The sequence below is a fragment of the Tachyglossus aculeatus genome, chromosome 19 (genome assembly GCF_015852505.1).
Source record: "Tachyglossus aculeatus isolate mTacAcu1 chromosome 19, mTacAcu1.pri, whole genome shotgun sequence".
Classification (NCBI taxonomy): Eukaryota; Metazoa; Chordata; class Mammalia; order Monotremata; family Tachyglossidae; genus Tachyglossus; species Tachyglossus aculeatus.
The window spans coordinates 16,732,044-16,738,423 of NC_052084.1; positions in this window are offsets into that span (position 1 = coordinate 16,732,044).

Genomic DNA, 6,380 nt, shown 5'->3' on the forward strand with positions numbered 1-6,380 from the left:
TTTTTTCTCCTCCCATCCTCCAGCGTCTCTTCCCCCAGCAGCCCTGAGCCCGCTTCAGCCCTGCCTGAGCCTGAGCTGGGACTTTGCCGGGTGGGGGAGAAGGGGGCACAGCTGACACTAAGACTTCTCCCCCTCCACCTCCTCAGTCCAGCGCTTTCCCCAAGGGCAGCCAAGAGGAGGGGCAGCGAAGGACCGGAGAGCCGGAGGGAGGGTGGTAACGGCAGAGCGCCATGATCCTTTCAAGGTTAAAGGCCTGAAATGGCCTCATAGATCAGAGGAGGCAAAGCAGCAGGACAAATGAGGCCAAGATGGGTCGTTAGTAGCCCCCAAGGGAGAGTTTGCCCTCCCCCTTTGGCTGGTGGCCCCCCTCCCTTCCTCCTCGCGCTCCCATGGGCATCAGTGGCATCAGTTGGCTCTCTGCGGCCACTCTCCTGTCGCAGCTCCGGCTCTGCCTGTTTGCCTTTGATAAACGAGGGCCGATTCCGGCTGCCGGGAAAGAGGAGAGGGAGAGAGGGAGAGAAGAGAGGAAGCTCATGAAGGGAGCACTGGTCCCCAGGAGGAAGGAAGTGGGGAGATAGCCAGGAGCAGGAAGCCGGGGTGGGGGGGTGTTATTTCAGGGCCCTGGCCTGACCAATGCTCAGAATGCTGGGAGTCTAATCCTGACTTTTCTGCTTGTCTGCTGTGCGACCTTGGGCAAGTCACTTCGCTTCTCTGGGCCTCAGTGACCTCATCCGTAAAATGGGGATTGAGACCGTAAACCCCACGTGGGACAGGGACTGTGTCCAACCCGATTTGCTTGTATCCACCCCAGCACTTAGTACAGCGCCTGTCACAGAGTGAGCGCTTAACAAATATCATAATTATTATTGCAGGGAGGAAGACAGGAGCCAACGTGACTTCTGTTCACAAAGATAAGAGGAGGAGAGCGATGGTTCCCCGACTGCCACTCAAAATCAATCAATCAATCCATCGATCAGTGGTATTTATTGAGTGTTTACTGGGTGCAGAGCTACACAGCAGAATTGGTAGACACGTTCCCTGCCCACAGCGAGCTTGCAGTCTAGAATTTGAAAGATTCTATGGTTGATACGGGACTTTGGCTCCACCCAGGATTCGTTCATCCATTCATTCAATTGTATTTATTGAGTGCTTACTGTGCTCAAAGCACTGTACTGAGCCTTGGGAGAGTACAGTACAACAGACACATTCCCTGCCCACAACGAGCTTACAGTCTAGAGGGATCAACTTTTCACCCACTCAATCCTGACTGGAGGCCTGTGTGTGAGAAATCTTATTCATGAAAGGAGGTGACGATCACCGAATGTAAAATAATAATAATTATAGTATTTGTTAAGCGGTTACTATGTGCCAGGCACTGTACTAAGCGCTGGGGTGGATACAAGCAAATTGGGTTGGACACAGTCCCTACCCCATGTAGGGTTTATGGTCTCGATCTCCATTTTACGGATGAGGTAACTGAGGCACAGAGAATAATACTACTACTACTACTAATGATGATGGTGGCATTTGTTAAGCACTTACTATGTGCTAAGCACTGTTCTAAGTGCTGGGGGATACAAGGTGATCAGGTTGTCCCACGTGGGGCTCACAGTCTTAATCCCCATTTTACAGATGAGGTAACAGGCTCAGAGAAGTTAAGTGACTTGCCCAAGGTCACACAGCAGACGTGTGGTGGTGCGGGATTAGAACCCATGATCTCTGACTCCCAAGCCTATGCTCTATCCACTGTGCCATGCTGCTTCTCTACCCTTTATGTCTGTGGACTGGATCTGGAGAGCAGCTGAGCTTTATTCCTGGCCTGGGTTCGTTTGCCCCCTTCATCTGATATTAACTTGTGCAAATGTCCAAGCAGGTGTCTTTTGTGTACTAAACTCTGCCATTATTCGTCAAGCCCTCTCAGGCTGAGGGAGCTCAAAGTCTGTCTTTCGGGACAATTTCAATCAACTTCCATTCAATTTATCCCATCTAAATGACTCTGAAATGTAAATAAGATTAAATGAACGGTACTGTATTTGTTTCCCATTTGGGGTGTAATAGGGTTGAAGTAATGCAGACTGAAAAAATAAAAAAAATCAGAAACATTGAGCTAGAAATAGACTGTGAGCCCACTGTTGGGTAGGGACCGTCTCTATATGTTGCCAACTTGTACTTCCCAAGCGCTTAGTATAGTGCTCTGCACACAGTAAGCACTCAATAAATACAATTGATTGATTGATTGATAGAAAAAGAGTGTGGGGCTCAGCGGGCCTCCCCTCAGCTCTCCGCCTTGCCTGCCCCAATCCTGACAAGGGTCTCCTACTACAACCCAGCCCACACACTTTATTCCTCTAACGCTAACCAGCATCTTGTCTTTCCCCCTCCTTTCCCCCATGTCCTGCCTCTGGACTGGAATGCCCTCCCTCCTCAGTCAGTCAGTCATCTGTATTTACTGAGCGTTTACTGTGTGCAGAGCACTGTACTAAGTGCGTGGGACAGTACAATAAAACAATGTGACAGACATTCCCTCCCTCCTCAGTCTGTCAGTCAGTCAGCTGTATTTATTGAGCGTTTACTGTGTGCAGAGCACTGTACTAAGTGCGTGGGACAGTCCAATAAAGCAATATGACAGACATTCCCTCCCTCCTCAGTCTGTCAGTCAGTCAGCTGTATTTATTGAGCATTTACTGTGTGCAGAGCACTGTACTAAGTGCGTGGGACAGTCCAATAAAACAATATGACAGACATTCCCTCCCTCCTCAGTCTGTCAGTCGGTCAACTGCATTGAGCATGTACTAAGTGCGTGGGACAGTACAATAAAACAATATGACAGACATTCCCTGCCCAGAATGAGTTTACAGTCTAGAGGGACTAATCCTAATCCTAATATCTGACAGACGATGACTCTCCCCTCCTTCAAAACCTTATTAAAGGCACTTCTATTCCAAGAGGGCTTCCCTAACTAAGCCCTGCTTTCCTCTTCTCCCACTCCCTTCTCATCACCCTGACTAGTTCCCTTTATTCATCTTCGCTCCCAGCCCCTCAGCACCTGGTCTCTCCAGGTGTTTACGATCTGAAAATGAGATGGGGAAGTCTTCAGCGACAGACACTATGAGGAGGGATGAAATCGAATACATACAAAATCAGTCGATGGTATTTAGCGACTGCTTATTGTGCGCAGGGCACTGTATTAAGCGCTTGGGGGATTACCATAGAGTTATTAGATTTGATCTCTGCCCCCCGGGAGCTTTTAATCTTGTCTCATGCTGTTGAGTTGTTTCAGACCCATAGCGACAGTACGGACTCATCTCTCCGAGAACACCCTACTCTCCATCTGCAATCGTTCTGGTAGTGGTTCCAGATAATTTTCTTGGTAAAAATACTGAAGTCTTTTTATCATTGCCTCCTTCCACGCAGAAAACTTGAGTCTCCGCCCTCGACTCTCTCCCGAGCCACTGCTGCCCAGCGCAGGTGAGTTTTGACTCGTAGCATTCGTTCATTCAGTCGTATTTATTGAGCGCTAACTGTGTGCAGAGCACTGAACTAAGCGCTTGGGAAGTACAAGTTGGCAACATATCCACTCGCTAGCCACTGCCCAAGCTAGGAATGGAACGGGAAGGCCTCTGCTTGACTCTTCCTCCTGTAGCTGAGGCCGGTAGAGGACTGGAAACTCTTCAGGTGTGACCTTGAAACGGGGATTTTAATCTAGTGGGGGCAAATGCCTTGTGGTTTGTGAAGACAATAGCTCAACTTCTGGCCTTTGGAGCTGGATTCTGGATCCTGCACTTGGCCTTTGGAGCTGTTGAAGGCCTAGGGTTCTGGATCCGCCCCTGCTGGGCTACTTCAGTCAATCAATCAATCAAGGCTATTTATTGAGTGCTTACTGCGCCCAGAACATTAAGGAGAGTACGATGCATTAGAGCTTATAGGCATTATCTTTTAGACTGTGAGCCCACTGTTGGGTAGGGACTGTCTCTATATGTTGCCAATTTGTACTTCCCAAGCGCTTAGTACAGTGCTTTGCACACAGTAAGCGCTCAATAAATACGATTGATGATGAGGATGATCATCCCTGCCCCTAAGGAGCATGGACTAATCGGCGCTTAGAACAGTGCTCAGCACTTAGAACAGTGCTCAGTGCTTAGAATCAATCAATCAATCAACCATATTTATTGAGCACTAACTGTGTGCAGAGCACTGTACTAAGCGCTTGGGAAGTACAAGTTGGCAACATCTAGAGACGGTCCCTACCCAACAGTGGGCTCACAGTCTAGAAGGGGGAGACAGAGAACAAAACCAAACATATTGACAAAATAAAATAAATAGAATAGATATGTACAAGTAAAATAAATAAATAGAGTAATAAATATGTACAAACATATATACATATGTGCTTTGCACATAGTAAGCACTCAATAAATACGATTGAATGGATTATTATTAATGGAAAGATAACAGGCCTGAGAGTCAGAGGACCTGGGTTCTAATCCTAGTTCTGTCAATTGCTTGGTGTGTGACCTGTGGCATTCATTCTGTCGTATTTATTGAGCGGTTACTGTGTGCAGAGCACTGTACTAAGCGCGCGGCAAGTCATTTCACTTCTCTGGGCTTAGTTTCCTCACTAGCAAAATGGGGATTAATACTGTGAGCCCCCTCTGGGACATGGACTGTGTACAACCTGATTAGTTTGTGTATATCCCAGCGCTTAGTACAGTGTCTGGCATGTAGTAAACTCTTAACAAATACCTTTAAAAAAAAGAACCCAGTCCTGGGAGTCAGAGGACCTGGGTTCTAATCTCAACTCTGCCACTTACCCGCTGTGTGATCTTGGGCAAGTCACGTACCTTCTCTGTGCCTAGATTTCCTCATCTGTAAAATGGGGATAAAATAGCTGTTCTCCCTCTTACTTAGACTGAGTGCCCTATGTGGAACAGGGAACAGTGTTTGACATGTAGGAAGCGCTTAGCAAATACCATTTAAAAAAAAAGGGGGAAATCCTATTCAAGTGGGGTTGAGGAGAAATAGATGACTCAAGGGAGAAAGGGCAGCAGGGTCTAGCGGATAAACCATGATCCTGGGAGGCAGAAGAACCTGGGTTCTAATCCTAGCTCTGCCACTTCTTTGCTCTATGGCTTTGGGCAAATCACTAAACTTCTCTGTGCCTCTTTAAAGTGGGAATGGAGTTTGTGAACCCCATGTGGGACATAGGCTGAGTCCAACCCGATTAGCTTGTTATCTATCCCAGAACTTAGTACAGTGCTTGGCACATAATAAATACTTAACAAATAACTTTTTTTAAAAAAAAGGAGGAAATGACAAAGGAGAATGAAAGAAAAAGATTGGGGTAGAGATGGGGAGAGGGAAGGATGAAACGGGAGCAGGATCAGAAGCCAAAGAGAAGTTTGAAGGAGGAAGAAGATGATAGATGTGGGAAGGATAAAAACGTTGAGTGGTTACTGCATTTTAGTTTTCTAGAGAATCAATCAATCGTATTTATTGAGTGCTTACTGTGTGCAGAGCACTGTACTAAGCACTTGGGAAGTACAAGTTGGCAACATATAGAGACGGTCCCTACCCAACAGTGAGCTCACAGTCTAGAAAGGGGAGACAGAGAACAAAACCAAACATATTAACAAAATAAAATAAATAGAATATATATGTACAAGTAAAATAAATAGAGAAGTCCTGACTAGCTGGCAGAGACTTGTTCACTGAATATCGAGCAAATTGTCCGTCACATTGGGGTCGCTCAAATTAAAAAGAAAATTAAAAAAAATCAACTACCTGGTCTTCGTATCTAATCTTGCAAAGCCTGCTGATGGGGAGGAAAAAGAGGGGTGCAAGTTTGCGGGGGGGACAGGCAAAGACATCCCCAGTCAACCCATGTTCTGACCTACACCCTCGCTGGATTACGGGCCTAATCAGGATGCGTCCAGATTCATGGGACTACACAGTGCATATTAAACAGACCCAATCCTTGCTTTCTAAGAGTTTATAATTTGAAACCGTAATGGCATGGGACCCGCTTTCGCTCACAGAGGCACTATCCTGCGAATTAGAAGGTAATTGAACAGATGGTGATTGCTATCCAGAGGTGCTGTTGGGGCTGAGAAATCCATTACACCAGTCCTTTCACACTGAGCAGACAGAATGACTGTCTTCTGGTTAGCGTCTGCAGGCGGCTGCTGGTTCTGACCTTGCTTCTTGGACTCTCCATCTGTCTAGCGTTTTGGCTCGGAAAGCGTCCTCCTTTCCCCGCTCCACCCCACCCCTCAATTCCCAAGGCCTATGGCGGTTCCGGATCGGTCTCAGGACGGGTGCCTTAGTCAGGGAAGGCCTTTTGGAGGAAATGTGCCTTCAGTAAGGCTTTGAAGGAGAGCGAC